Here is a 16,517-nt window from a genome sequence, read left to right on the forward strand (position 1 = left end):
GCTCAAATTCTTGTTTGCTCAAGTATGACGACTTTCTAACCCGGCTGATAAGATCAGTCATTACAAGCATGAATTTGTTGCAAAAAAGTGGGAGTTCTTGGCAGCTTCGCAGAAATTCTCTTTGTTCCTATCAACAGTTCTTAAAGATATAAATGTCATGGTAGAATGAATAACAAAAGATCCGAATGCATTTCAAATTTTTACAAACAATAATGAGAATTTTGAGTACATTAAGACTACAAAAGACATATTACATATATGTACATATATGCTTATTGTTGTTTTTAACGTAGGAAACAAACTCATGTGAAATTAAACTAACTGAGAAAATTTAAGCGTGGATACCCCAGTAAATCCCTAAGTATCAGTGCTTCTTGACTTTCACGCAAATCTTTCGAGACCCATGGGAATTTACAAGTAGAGGTTACCATAAAAGACTTTGCACGAATCTTAGTGCCACTGATTGATTATTACTTATGTTAAAGGTTAAGAAAACATAAATTCAGATGAAAGAGTGCAAAAAGTTAGTCATAAATGTGGTTTTTCATATTTTTTTCGGGAAAAAGACATTTGAATATATTTTTTGGATGGTGGGTGTTTGGGACGTATTTTGGTATATATAGTCTTTGTGTAATAATGTTATAAATAAGGATGTAACACATGTTTAATATATGCACTTGCGCTAGAGTTTAATCTTTTCAGCTACACTCACAAATGTGTTCAAACTGGATTTGGTAATATTTATATTTTAAATACATTCTTAAATATTATCATACTTCGGATTAAATGTATATATTTGTGTATTAACAAAAAATTTACATTCAAATAATTTTATTAAACAGGCACCACATCCTTATTTAAGCATTATTATGCAACACTGATAAACAACAAAAGGTGCTTTCAGATACCCATTATACAAAAATATTTCAAATACCCTTTTCTCCTGACAAAACCAAAAAAAAAATAAACCCGAAAACTATATTTGCAAGTTTTGATGCTCTTCCATCTGATTGTGGTACCTTTCTTATGATTTCTTCTCTTTTGAAGTTTGTCTTATCCAGGCAGTCCAGCATAAAAATGTAGCAGCTAGGTATACTGTGTAGAAACAAATATAGGCAGATGGAATATTTATCTATTGACAACAGTTCATAACTAGCAAGTACATTCATTATCGGAAAGTACTGACTTCTTAATACCTAATATTTTTGTCTTTGCTACATATACATGTTGGCGTTATAACTGTATCTTATTTAAATTCTACAACATTACAAGTTGAATATTAACTTCAAGGGAGACAACCACTTTGGCTAATCGGAGACAGCATTTTGTAATTCTTCTAACTCATCAGTTTTCATCTCACATTCGAGCGGTTAGCCATGCACAACATTTTGCTGTGTTTGTTTGATAATATGGCTCTGGAACACATTAAACAAATAAGGCTATCTTAGTCGTTTCTCAATGTTTCCGTTTTTTTTCTACATGAAACAAAAAGATTTTCTCCATTTGGGTTGATCAGCAAATCAATTATTCAGCTTGTGCAGAAAATTGGTTATTGGGAATGGACTGAGCAGAATTTCAGACGATGAAAAAAAATGCACCAGGAGATATTGATTGAAAACAGGGCATTTGTAGGAATTATTGAAAAACCAGAAGCCCTAAAGCAAACCTTTAAATATTTTACCACAGAAATGGGTGGAATATAGTTGTCATGGAAACCGCTAATAACTACACTTTGTGGACCCTGGGATGGAAAAAAATTAGGAAAACACAATAAAATTATTTTGATAACAATTGAAGGCACAGCTGTAAATGATAGCTGCAGTCTTCCATTGCATGAATTAGATGCCAACCTGTTGAAGTGTCGATGGTTCAAATTTATGGATATATATTTTTCTCATCACACTCCCACGCACACCGTACATTACATGAAACCTGTTCGCATGAGGTGATTTGTCATTCCAACTTGTAAAATTCAACAAAATAAAAACGAGTGAACTGTCAACTGAGTTTAGTCAACAGGAGTAATTCGTATATAATATACAGATTGTCCCATTCTTACGTCAAGTGAAAGACAGCACCTGACAAATGTTTATGTCCACTGAAAGACTACTATTCCTAGTATCTTAAACTGGCATTAAATATATTTTATTTACTAATTTTTTGTTTCAATCCAGAAGAAGTTTAGTGAAACTTTGTCTTTACACAACTTCAGTGCGTCTCCATTATCAACAGCAAGGTGATGTCACGTTTATTTTACCTCTCTTAACGTTGAAGTTGTTCTCCGTATTATAGTCAAAGCAGTATAGCTTAGGGCAGATAAAAGTTGCGGACTTTTGGCAATGAAGGTCCAAATGATAGACAGCTTTCTCGGAAATTGGACATACTGGAAGGATATTTCTTCCACTGCTTGAACTGTTGATACAGTAAGCCTGCTATATCATTTACAGTTTAGCTAGCCTGTAGATACAAGGGCCAGGGGAATTCCTGGTTCAGGTGCAAGCCTCCAGCGGACTTTGAACTGGTGATTTTGACCCCTGTTAAATGTTTACAAAATTAAAATAGTATTGTTGTACAACTACAACTACGACAGAGGCTGATCTAGGCATTCAACTGTCGCTGGATTTTATGCTTCAGTTTTGTGGTGGTGGCTTCTAAGATGAGAGCAGTGCTGACCTAGTTATTGCGGACTTCAGAGAAAACACCTTAGCTTAAACACGTAATTTCAATAATTTTACAGTATCCATAAAATAAAACAAAAAAAAATATCATTCCCTGCATCCAAGAAAGATAAAGGAGCAAAATTTAAATTCTTCAATTCTAACAAACTTAGAGAGAAACAAATTTATATCATAAAAATTAATTAATTTTAAGCATTGTCGAGTGAGAAGCCATCTCCTCATTCCCATAAACCTTTGGCAACCCTGATGAATTTTTCACCCACTCTAATATTTCTATTTAGAAATTGCCGACCAAACGCTAAAATGAATGTAATCTGTGTGAAATGGCCCCTCGGCTATATGTATCTAAACCGTTGTAAATGATCTCAAAACGATGTCTAATGCAGTAGTAGTGTCTTATCATATGTCACTTCATAGAGTTAATGGGTAAAGGCTACGTCACAGCTTAGGCCACGCAATCTTATAGCAACGTGTTTTGATTGGGTAAAATTCTCAAGATGACTGCCTTGACTCACACCAGCCATTTGTGCAATTCTGACATTTAGTTCTACATGTTATTCGGTGACTGCCTTGACTCACACCAGCCATTTGTACAATTCTGACATTTAGTTCTACATGTTATTCGGTGACTGCCTTGACTCACACCAGCCATTTGTACAATTCTGACATTTAGTTCTACATGTTATTCGGTGACTGCCTTGACTCACACCAGCCATTTGTGCAATTCTGACATTTAGTTCTACATGTTATTCGGTGACTGCCTTGACTCACACCAGCCATTTGTACAATTCTGACATTTAGTTCTACATGTTATTCTGTGACTGCCTTGACTCACACCAGCCATTTGTGCAATTCCGACATTTAGTTCTACATGTTATTCGGTGAAATCTCATTAAAATAATAAAGACGATACTTCTTAAAAAACTTGAGAATCCTGCTTTCGGTTGAAATATGTTTTATGAAGGTGCTGTCTTGTCCTTTAACTCAACGAATTACTCTGAATACAACATAGCTTTTAAAGACAAATCTAAATATAGCTGTTTTGATAATGATTTGCAACTTGTGACATTCTTTCCTGTCCAAAACTAATCTGGACATTGTAAATATTCTTTGTCATGAGATTAACGGTTACAAGAATATGGTACACATATGGTGCATGAAACCCTTCGTCTTTTCTAGAAGTTATCTTTTCTCTGTTCCTTAGTTTTCAATGTCATTAGCTTACTGTTAATGATATGTAGCGGCCCTACATCCTTCAACACCAAGTCAAGCTTTTTTTTTTTTTTTTTTTTTCAGGGGGAGGGGAGAATGGTTATAATGGTTATAGCTACAACAACAGAAAAAATAGCCTTCCCCCACTCTAAAATTTATGTTTCTCTTCACATATTATGATTATCATATTTAATGGAAAAAATGTGAGTATATTAGGCATTTGAGCCGACGTCACTTTCCGCCAGAAACTAACAGATGATCTGTCAGGGCCATATACAGAAAGGAAGTTGAAGATTCTGATCCTAAACTTTAAAGGTGACATCGTCACTGTGCCTGCAATTTTTTTTAGAAAAGGTAACTCAAAATCAGGCTTTCTCAGAGTGCGTGAACGAAAGAAATTTGTATGAAAAAACTAAACTTTTTACCGATAAACCATCATATTTTTGTTCAGTTTTCTTGTTAGTTTTAATATAGCTTGATTAGTTTGGGTGCCCAACAGTTTGGGAGCCCTAATGCTTTCCAGATTTAAAAGGGATCCAGATATGGGCCTCTTCACCGTACTATCATTTCATTCACAAATTGAAATCGCTCTGATGTGATAAAACTGGACACATTCTAGCACTGCCACATTGGCCTCTTGTCCTAGCTACAAAGGCTGCTCGTGATTTTCTGCTACGGTAAATGAAAATCTATATACAGTATCCTATTCGTTGTTCCCACTTCACACTGGGTGCCAATATAGCTCAAGGGTCACTGATGTCTTGGTCTCAATGATGGACCCACGTACAATATGGCAAGCAGACAAAGAACATTTGAGGTCTATTCAACTTTACTTTTACAGCCCAAACTAGGGCACATTGCTTCTTCTCTGCTGTCTCACCTCATTTTTATACCCATTTAAAAGATTTGTTGATCTGTGTTTGAATTCATGTGTCAATATTCTCAACATTCTTGGGTTAGTTTTCTATGATAACTTGAATAACGTTTTTTGCCTGTCAATACACAGGTAAATTTCTTTCCGTCCTAGTCAATTTGATGTCATAAATCTAAAATTTTGTCCATGACTAACTTTTTTATTTTGCTTGATTCTGAGAGATTTTTAAAGATCTTAGAAAGGTGTTTGGAGGTTTGTTTGTGGTGTAGGTTTCGGAACCAAAAGTAATATTTTATGAGATTTATTCACCTCTATACATAGACTTTTTGGGCAAAGTTCTATGGCAGTTATATCCAACAATATTTTAAGCAAACATTTTTATCAGTGGGAGAAATCAGGGTCGATCACTGTACATCCACAGGCCCCTATAACAAACTTTCTTAACTTTTCTTAAAGTGACAGTCCATGCAGCCACTGAGACTTGGGATTGATCCTGTAAGTTATGGATCCATCACCTACGGCTAGTCTTTAACCACAGTCCATGCAGCCACTGAGACTTGGGATTGATCCTGTAAGTTATGGATCCATCACCTATTGCTAGTCTTTAGCCATAGTCCATGCAGCCACTGAGACTTGGGATTGATCCTGTAAGTTATGGATCCATCAGCTACGGCTAGTCTTTAACCACAGTCCATGCAGCCACTGAGACTTGGGATTGATCCTGTAAGTTATGGATCTATCACCTACGACTAGTCTTTAGCCACAGTCCATGCAGCCACTGAGACTTGGGATTGATCCTGTAAATTATGGATCCATCACCTACGGCTAGTCTTTAGCCACAGTCCATGCAGCCACTGAGACTTGGGATTGATCCTGTAAGTTATGGATCCATCACCTACGGCTAGTCTTTAGCCACAGTCCATGCAGCCACTGAGACTTGGGATTGATCCTGTAAGTTATGGATCTATCACCTACGACTAGTCTTTAGCCACAGTCCATGCAGCCACTGAGACTTGGGATTGATCCTGTAAGTTATGGATCCATCACCTATGACTAGTCTTTAGCCACAGTCCATGCAGCCGCTGAGACTTGGGATTGATCCTGTAAGTTTATGGATCCATCACCTACGGCCAGTCTTTAGCCACAGTCCATGCAGCCACTGAGACTTGGGATTGATCCTGCAAGTTATGGATCCATCACCTACGGCTAGTCTTTAGCCACAGTCCATGCAGCCACTGAGACTTGGGATTGTTCCTGCAAGTTATGGATCCATCACCTACGGCTAGTCTTTAGCCACAGTCCATGCAGCCATTGAGACTTGGGATTGATCCTGTAAGTTATGGATCCATCACCTAAGGCTAGTCTTTAACCACAGTCCATGTAGCCACTGAGACTTGGGATTGACCCTGTAAGTTATGGATCCATCACCTACGGCTAAACAACATCCAGCTTGATGTCTTCACAAACAATGTATTTTTACTACTTACAATGTGTTTATGTTTTATACAGCATGCGCTTTTTTAGGGGGCATAAAATCTTAAAGCGAATAAGTTCATACAGATACCCTTATCGGTACCTACAGGAAAAAAATGTCATCAAAATATTTCTACTAAAACCCTGTAAAGATGCTAAGAACTACACACATGTAGGTTTAATCCCAAGATGGAGGTCACATCTCCGTGAAGTTTATTAATTATATGTGTAGGCCTACCCAACCTTCTTCAAGTTCACACTTCTTCAAGCTTCCATTACATCTTTAATACAGTCTGGTCAGCAAAGCTTTCCCAGCAGCTTTGTTCCATTTTCACCCTTCTCCATTCTCCCGACCATCCGTCCTTCATCTCCCTAAGGCAACTCATTCATAATTGATCAACAAAACACAGCCGATATTTCACAGTTTCAGAGATAAAGCCTATACTGGCCTCTCTATTGATTTCCACTGCCGTCCTTAATTCCTAAATAGCTATTCAATGGCTATTCACTGCCTCACTGCACAAAAAAGCATTTTTTTTTTTTTTTTTTTTACACAAGGGAAGCTGCTGTCGGAGGTTTGTGGGGGCAGGGATATAATTCCCCCAGTTCAGACCAGCTGTCACATTTACGCTGAAGGATTGATTCTTCTGACTGATTGGATGTCTGCTTCCTCGCCAATACCCAGATCAGCCAATCAATAACCGAGTCATCTCAACTAGCCTTCGGCATCGCGTCTCGGGATTACTGATTTCCCATAATGCCTGGCCATTAATCTGCGAATTCCTCGAACTCGCTCGATAATCTTCGAAAATTCCCTGTAAGCCAAACCTACAGAGATATGAACTCCTCTGACCATGTCGTCCTTATCCTACTGACTTCCCAGAAAGTTAGGGACCAAACAATTCACAACTATTGATCACCCAACCACAAACTCTTTAATCTAGCTCTTCTTTAGCCCAGTTTCTTTCGCCTATACGTACACGGGTGTATCTTGACTAACAGCGACCAGGAAAAAACAAACAAAGCCAAATCAAGACCGTCACAATCTGATCACATAAAAAATGCCATAGAATTTTTCTCCAGGCAAATAATTCTTAAATGCTAATTAGAAAGCAATAGTGTAATGTAGTGATTGCATATACGTCGTGTAAATGGTTCTTATTAATTTTTTTAATACCTATTAAGCATTATGAGCCATTAAATAATTTCACCTTTAATCAACAGGTTACATTTCAGACAAACCTTTTTACCTCACAGCCAGGAAGAGGTCGCAAAGACATGGTGAGATAACTCTTACACCTTCACTCCAGGGTAATTGTGCAGGACTGGCTTATAGGTCATCGGTATATCTACATATCTACATGTACACGTTAAGGCAGTAAATTGTAGCACGGCGCTTATGCAGACTGATGTGAATTCTATATCAGCATATGCACCACAGCTTCACAACCGGAAAGAATAGTTATAGAGTAATCATGACCAATAATTGGGTCAGGCTGGGAATAAACTAATGCCAGTGGCATCCGACTGAATTAGCTAATTTTCATTTCCTCTACCCGGATCGATTAAAGGCTGGAGCGATAAATCTATACAACATATACAGGCATACACTGGGTGTAATCCAGCCCGTATGCCGGAGGTGGGGAGGGGGTCATCTCCTCGCAGTCTGCCAGGTCTCGTCGTCCCCCTGGGGGGGCCAGAAAACTTTACCTCAAACTCGACACGATATTGATTTCACAGAATAATTGGTAAAAATTTCCATAGGGGCACATCTGTCGCCTCGACCCTTGCATTATTGATTTTAGAGAAATGGTTTCGGCCTAGGCCCCCGATAGCTGCGATAAGGGCCTTCCGCTCAGTAATAATCGTAGCCGATCAATATGGCCTGGTTGATCATAGGCGATCGGTAAGGGATGCTTGTCTAAGGCCATGCCTAACAAAGGACAATCAGTCGAGTGTACTTCTGACTCCTTCTACAGCTCACCTTAGCTGGAAGAGACTCGCATATCCGCTGACAATTTCCGCTAATTGCTTATGTTTCCGTCAAATACGTATAGCAGTTTAGACTGTGGCATATGTTGTAATGGCATACAGATGTAATATTTAAAACACGTGTATATACTGGTACTACAGTAGACTAACACGCTGAGACTGTTCAGCATTCTTACGATAATTTCTATATTAACATAATATAAATTTTATAGAACATGAACATGCCTGACAGCCCGTAGCGTCGCCATTCATAATTTCAGTGTTGTTAAGTTCCACAACATTATCAGTTTTTTATCATACATATTCAGCTAAATGCGATAAATGTAAACACAATAAAGATGTTTCAGTCACGTTTTTTGGGGGGGAGTGCAATGGACAAGGTACCGTTATTCAGGTAACAAGTGCTAGGGTCATATTCCAACATTCTTCACTGATTTTCACCTTACAATGCTTTGTTATGGGACATTAATTTTGCAACATCTGCAGAAAAATGAAATATAAGTATATTCCAATTTCTCCATCACTAACACAAAATTCTGAAATCAAGTTGTTGTTGTATTAAGGGTAGCCTGAGGTTATTACTGAGAAACGTTTACATAAATGTAGACAGGAAGAGTTCGATTTCCTATGAATTATATTAAAATGTTGAGTATCTTGATGTTCTATACTGTACAAGACATGTAATTCATATCTATGTATATAAATTTTTTCTACCTCTATGACAAACAATTCTTTCCCTACAAACACTACGATTTTAATTGCAAAAAATTTGCTATCCACATTTCAGCTGTGTCAGAACTGCATGCCATGCCATGCCACAGTTTTTGCAATCTGGCATGTGTAGCTGCTTCAGTGACAAGCAGACTGTACCTTTCTTGCAACATGTCCCGTAACCGTGGCGACCAGTCTGCGATGGGTTCCCAAATGACATCATTTGCAGTCGATTTTCAACCGCATACAAGTCATCGCATCTTATGACCTGTCCCTATGGGGGACTAAGTACGGCGCGGCCATACATCACAGATTAATAATCAATCAATATGTGAATGTATCAGGAACAATTCAATACTGAGTATTGATAGCGACAGATGTGCCTCTCTCTTTCTACTTACCACAACCACGGGCCCTATGGGCATACGAACCCAACCACTATTATGACAGGCGATCAGCGTACTGTCTATTTCAGCTTTATTTCCAAGGATCAATATCTCTGAATTTATACTGATCCATATCATACATATTTGGATTATTGAGAGACTGAATGCTGATCAACCTTTCTGCACATGGCACATGTACGTGTATATACTAGAAATCTCCCACTGGTGGAATTCATCCAATCCAGCTGTGCAAAGAGTAAAAATGAGAAGTGTAATTTCGTTTATTTGATTGGAATTAATCTCCCAACACAAGGATGATTATGAACGTGAATACTGATCAACTGTTGGACATGTACATGTTAGATACCTACGTGTATATTCAAACTCTCGTTGCTTTGATTTATCCCCTCCGATTAAAGAAGGATGCATACACGAATTTCTCAAATCAAAAGTCTAATTTTTCTTTAGATTGGATTTTCATTTGTTGGATTAGAGTTTAACTTCAAATATGGCAAATACTGGCACCCTGCTTTCTGACAAACAAAAAACAAAACTGGCAGAACTGAGATTTGAACTTGCAGAGCCTACGTGACACTTACTGATAATTAATAAATGATTCTGATGGGCACGCAGGTGTAAATTGAAAACTAAACATTTTGCTCCTTTTCCCATTTTCTTATATTTCAGGCTTTTTTAGCAGTTAATTGAATGAAGAAAAAAGGGGCGTCCGTATTGGGCAATTTTTTCACACTGACTGTCCAAACTGGATTACAAACAATTTGGTACAGAGTGTCCAAACGTCTGCTGCAGAACATTCTGATTGTCAAGCCCCTTACCCCAATATAAACTCACCTTGATGATTTTTCCCCTTTTCTACCCAAAAACCAAGAACAGAGCTTCACAACTGATTTAAACGCTCGTCACAGAGCAATAAACCTCGGGAACAATCATGGTGATGGCAGAGGTTAATACAGTGATGTATAACAAAACAGCGTGAATGCATGATAGCATTGCCTCCATGGCAATTAAAAACCGATTGACTGGAATAAGTTGCGTGCATTGACACAGCTTTTTCATACCCGTGTTCACATTGATCTCCACGGAAATGGGTGATCTGATATCGGCATCTAACAACATCTGCACACTTAATCGCAGAATTGCCGATGAAAGAAAAAAAACCCACCTCCATTGCCGACTGCATGACTTGAAAAAAAAAATGCGTCAGTGTCAAACAAGGCCATCGTTAAATACAGCACCACATTCTCACCCTTCCTGATCCTTTTCCGCATTTTATAAAACAAAACTATCACTGTAATAATCGAGTTAGGCTTTCCGTGTAACAGGTTCAACTATTTGTATTATTGCATTAGTGAGACATCTGCAAAACTGTCCTTCGCCTACACTACCAAGGTAGGAAGTGAATATAAACTGTGTGGAACATTGAGCACTGAAGGCACATCTATGCATTCTGAGATGACACCTGTACCTGTAAGAATTGGATAACACTTTTGTTCAATATCCTCAGTTTACAAGACATCTGCAAATCTCTACATGTAAGAAGTTTTGGTCGTCGTCCATTTTTCATCAAAGATCTTTCTCTTTGGGAAATCGTACTATTTTTTTTTTTCACAACAGAACAGTTTGCAAGAGCATGACAAAAAAAAACGTGAAAAGTGAGCAGAAACATAATTTTTTTTTTAAACATAAAAGTAAGACTGTCCACCGCACACAAAATCAGTTTCAGGCTGCTACCTACATGAACAAGTCCAGGGGAAAAATTACTTAAAGATTTTGTAGGACATGGAAAGCACATCTGCAGGTTATCCATTGTCTATAAAACACATTTTACTGTGAAATGCTTTGTAATTAAACAACTATAAATAAAAACATGAATAAAATTTAAAAATATATAAATGTTTTAAAACGTAATGTTTTTTTGAAAACCTTTTTCCCTTATTCTAACAAAACTGCAGTAAGAAACGCTTTTATAGTTAATGGAAAAGCCAAAATAATGGTTAAGTGATTTCTGGATATATTCATGTAGAGGTGTACTGTAGGTACAAAATGGCCAGTTGATAAAGTTTGCTAATGCTGCGAGGAGAGACCAACTTCATTTTGCTTTTTTCCCCAGGTGAGCTGACACAGAGAAAATTGAAAAAAAAAATAAAATTGAAAATTTCATCTTTTTATTGTGTCTTATCTTAATTGTAAGGCTTTCCGATCAAGTGAATAAGTATTTAACAGAAACAATTGCTGGAATGGTTCAATTTTCATACAAATCAGATGATTTTCCACTTTTTTAATTTTTATACCCATAAAAAAAAAAAGACAAAAATTTTGCCTGTAAAACAAAAATTTGAAATGATGTGGCCTTCCACTGGGATAATGCAAAGCTAAGGTGAATCTGGGCAGAAAGCAGAAGTCAGTCAACAAAGTGCAGTCAGTTTGTTTACTCTCAAGCCACAGTTATGTAAGTACATGAAAAAATGTCAAATCTGTTGGCTGGGCAACCCATGCACAAAATGACGGACAGAAAAAAAGCGTAAAGAGAAGAAAACAAACCAAAACCAAACAAACAAACAAACAAAAAAATCCCCATAACAGGGTTGTAGTTAAAGACTGGCAGAGTGGACTTTTAGCTATCACCTTTACTGAATTGTCAAGCGAATTCTGAATTTAAAGTTTCAATTACTACTGTAGGCATTTTCAATGTGACTCTTTCCACAGTACAGTTGGGGGTACAATATTAATAAGTACATGTAATGCATAAAAAACATATTCATAACATTTCATATACATATATTCTGGTAAGTGCCTTCTACTTTCTTTAACATCTAATACACATGTAGCTCTTGTCAGATTTTGCTGGTAATCAATTCAAGAAGGTGGAAACCTTAATGTAAATATGTAGGCAAAATAAAATGAGGGCTATACAGTGATATTGCATTACCTAATCCTGATGGACCTTACTGATGTACTATCATAGCAGGACGTGTTAAGAGGGAGCGTAACTCTTGTTACACCTAATGATAGGTGTCTGTATATTCCCAGATAACCTAACACAGGTAGTTCTTACGAAAACACCTGAATTTGACCTGTATTGAGCATACAGGTGAACTGGACTAACAAATGAGAATATCCACCAGAAACAGGTAGTTGTGAAAAAAGATGACAGCCAAATGAACCAACCAGTTTCAATATTTTCAATACTCAAGGCATCATAATGATAAATGCGTTTATTATCAAGTTGAATAAAGCATTTCTCTCTGCTTTCCAGCAATAAAAAGACCTAAGAATTTTCACAGATATATTACAAGCGTACAAAACACATGTTGCTGGTGAGGTTTAAATATTTCATGGAAAACGTCATGCAGAGCCTCTCTACAGTGAGCGACGCGTCTTTAATGCCCTTGCCTTTAATAAACATTTAACCTTTGTAAGGGCATGCCGTACCTGCCTAAGCAGAAGTTCTACAATGGGCGTCAATTTCTGATCACCCGTGGTTTTTACCTGAGCTCGTTAACGATTTCTACCTGGGATGAGATTCCATGACACGACTACCTGTTACAGCCCGACCAGACCACACGCTGACTGGACTATGGGCCTGAATAATGCATGATCATTATAAAGCTGACCAGAATTTGAAACTAACTGACAAAACAAATCCAATCTTTTCCTGTACCGCAAACCTTTTTCTCCTCGCCTTTTTGCAAGCAGCCACGTGGCAAATGTGGACAGGAACAGAAAAATATTTTCATGTCCACAGACATGTTTTAAAATTTCAATCACTTTTGTTTTAAGGGTATAAATTGACATCTTCATTTCCACACTTAGGGTCACAACTGATAAGATCCAAATAGTGTTTGCGAGTTTGTTTCTTACTCAAGTTTATAGGGTTGTGTAACCCATACTCTGGATCACAAATTTAGAAAATGATTCTAAAGTTTGAAAAAGTTGCAAACTGCTTTATAAATTTAGGAGCCAATTTTAAATGCTAACGTGTGATCAGATGAGGCTGATATTGTATCATAGGTAATTATTTGAGCTACCCTAAATAACAGCAAAATTTCATTTGGATATGCAACACCCCCATTTTGTTCTGCCAAATATGGCTGGTATAGGCTCTTTAAAGTCAAACAATCTTTCAATGCCTTCTTGGAATCTGACTCGTCTTTCTTGTGAGAAAACCATTTAATTTAGTAGAATTCAGTTATATGTACCTTTGTCTATAACAGGGTGCAGACAAAAAAACTCTGCCAGCCACACTGGTCTCTCGCTTTTGTTAAAACTATCTCCACATAATGTTTAATGTTAGCACATTTCATTTGCTGTTTTCAAACTCAATACAACAAACCTTGAAGCCTGTTTACCTGTTTTTCTTAGATCAACTTGCTAATTAGCAGAAACCGGGTAGAACTTTCGTTTAGCTGACATTAAATGTTGAACAGGTGCTACAAATAGAGCAGGCTAATTCAAACTTTAAAGTTTACCAAGACAACAGACCATTTGCCACAGACAATCAAGCATATAATTACAGGTATGGTAAATTTACTGTCTAAATTACAGATACATGCATGGAGTCAAACAAACAGTTTCTACCAAAGCTTTTTTTTGTTTCACTTTGCGTAAGAAGATTTACAAATACTACTGAGCTATTTTTTTATACAAAAATAACAGAATGTGCAGCCACTGTTTTTGACAAAAAAGCTTGCTCAAAACAACTTTCTAAGACTAACTTTTACGGTAAATCTTGCAGTTTATGATTTACCAACTTTCCAGACTTTTAAACACACTGTGACATTAAGAACCAAAATTTTACTTCTGAGTGTTTTAGAGAAACATAAGGTTACATACACCAGATTATAAATGACTCTTAGCTTTAATCAACAGTAATTGTGCTTGAACAACGTTTCACGGCTATCAGCAGATGCACAATGTGTCTACAATTGTTTTTTTTTATTTTATTTATTTGACTGGTGTTTACGCCAAACTCAAGAATATTTCACTTAAACGACAGCGGCCGGCATTATGGTGGGAGGAAACGGCGCAGAGCACGGTGGAAACCCACGGACATCCGCAGGTTGTTGCCAGACCTTCCCATACAATTGTTTTTGTTTTGAAGGTTCTTACCACTACAAGCTCTGCTGGATATCAACTACCTGGTTAGGTTACTATGAATCCAAAATGTAGTTCAAATATGGACCATTCTTGAAAGACTTGGAAGCTTTTCTGAAAAGTGCTATCAGCAAATCTGCTGTCATTTTTCAACCTTTTCTCATGTTTGCAAGGTGTTTATTCAAGCATATTCTGAAGGCAAATTATACTTTTTGTGAAGCCCTGAAACTGGCCAATTAAAATTAAAATGTGCATGAACCACACTGGAAGATGCTCTTTCATATGCGAAAGGTTGAGGAATTAGGGTAAGTCAATATTTCAATATGAAATTAAAAGAGATCTATAAAATTATACTGCTGGTACTGAACACTTCTCAAAATGATCAATACAAGATTTGATCGTGTCTCCATATTCGATTATTGGTGACGGCAAATTAGCTGTCCTTAACGTCAGTGCTTAAGCTCGGTTCAAAAGGCCTCTGTCTATCATGCAGCTTTTGCTGATTCCTTTCCAAAGTGGCTAGTTTGTGTTCTATTGAATTCTGGGAAGCACCACACTAAAGAAAATACTGATATAGTTCGGAAGTTTTACTGTAGCTTCCCAGAAGTCTGATTAAATTACAGGTTATATAGTCCACGGAGGACTGCTTTGCCTGAGTGTCTCAAAATCAATGGATAAATCTCAATACATTGCGCCATAAATCCGATAATTTCCCACGCAAGTGTTTTCCGTCAAATTCAATAAAGTTCCCTCCCCACTCCCTCTTTAAGATTTTTCATCAATACGGCATCTGATCGGAAATCGTAGGAAAATTGTCAAAAACCACCTGATAGGTCTGCTCAATCAGAAACCTTCCAGGCAGGAATTACGGCTGTCGTGTTCTGGGCCACAAAGAAAACGAGGAAAGAATGTGAATTGTATCGATTCTTGTAGCGAAACCAAATCAGCATGGCCTGACATGGAAACATAATTCTCCCTCCCCAGAGAAAACGAAATTGGAATTGGAATGTAGCAGAGGTAAGGTGAGGATTGAACTCCTTGGATGGATTGATTTTACCGGTAATCAATAAAAAGACGGCATTTGCGATAGCCCTTGGTAATTAGGGAATTGATCACTGTCGATCAATCATTCTAAATATTGATCACAAGTGGCAGGATCGATCACCCTCCGGACAGATCGGTGGCAGTCGTCCAAACTCCACAGAGTAATGATCCTGCAAATAGGGCGGGCTGTTGCCATGGCTACAGATTGATTGACTCACTGATTTAGATCTAAGCTTGTAATGTACCAGTAGAGCGATGACAGACATGTTGAAAAAGTAAACGCAATAAGGAGTAAAATATAATGAAGAGAATGAAACAGAGTAATCGATACATATAGCTATATCAGTATGATAAAACAGAAATTTCAAACTATACTGGGAAAATAAAATTACAACTAGGATCAGGCTTGAATGGGTTGATCCATCATGACCAATACAGATTATTTGACATTTATCTAGGATATTAAAAGATATATCAAAAGCCCAAAACATTTAATTGATCTTCAAATGCAATAATTTGAATCTGTCTTTAAAGTTAGGTTTTTGATTATGTCTATAAGCAACAAGGCCAATGACAAAACTCATAAAACCAGTTCCTGCATACATGTACAACAAACTAAAGTGGTCTAAAGCTAAGTACTCCTTTCTTCTGTTCCTTTTCTGTCACAAAGTACATTTTTGGGGGTATGTGTTCTTACACAAACACTTAAGTAGAACAAAAGCACTGAGGCATTACAGCAGAATATGGTGTGTTTTACTGGTTTTTGGACGTTTTTCACTTTAATGAAAACATTAAATATCAAGAACACTTTCAGGAATCTTGATAAAAATCCTTTTTTTCACAAACATTTAAAGTAAATGATTGTGCCTTTAACACAATAGGTATCCCAAGACGATGTTGTTTCTGGGAAAACTGATCCCTAAGTTTAAGAGAAATGACAAGAGTGTAAGAGGCGGGACAATCCTTTGTAGTGTGATTTATTTATTTATTTTATCTGATTGGTGTTTTACGCTGTACTCAAGAATATTTCAC

General features: G+C 37.2%; 1 protein-coding gene across 1 annotated transcript in view; it reads right to left on the reverse strand.

The window, feature by feature from the left end:
* The window catches only part of LOC135477021 (homeobox protein cut-like 1), a 96,324-nt gene that overhangs the window by 40,062 nt on the left and 39,745 nt on the right, over positions 1-16,517 (reverse strand). The gene's annotated exons all lie outside the window — the stretch shown is intronic.

Source organism: Liolophura sinensis, chromosome 10 (genome assembly GCF_032854445.1).
Source record: "Liolophura sinensis isolate JHLJ2023 chromosome 10, CUHK_Ljap_v2, whole genome shotgun sequence".
Lineage (NCBI taxonomy): Eukaryota > Metazoa > Mollusca > Polyplacophora > Chitonida > Chitonidae > Liolophura > Liolophura sinensis.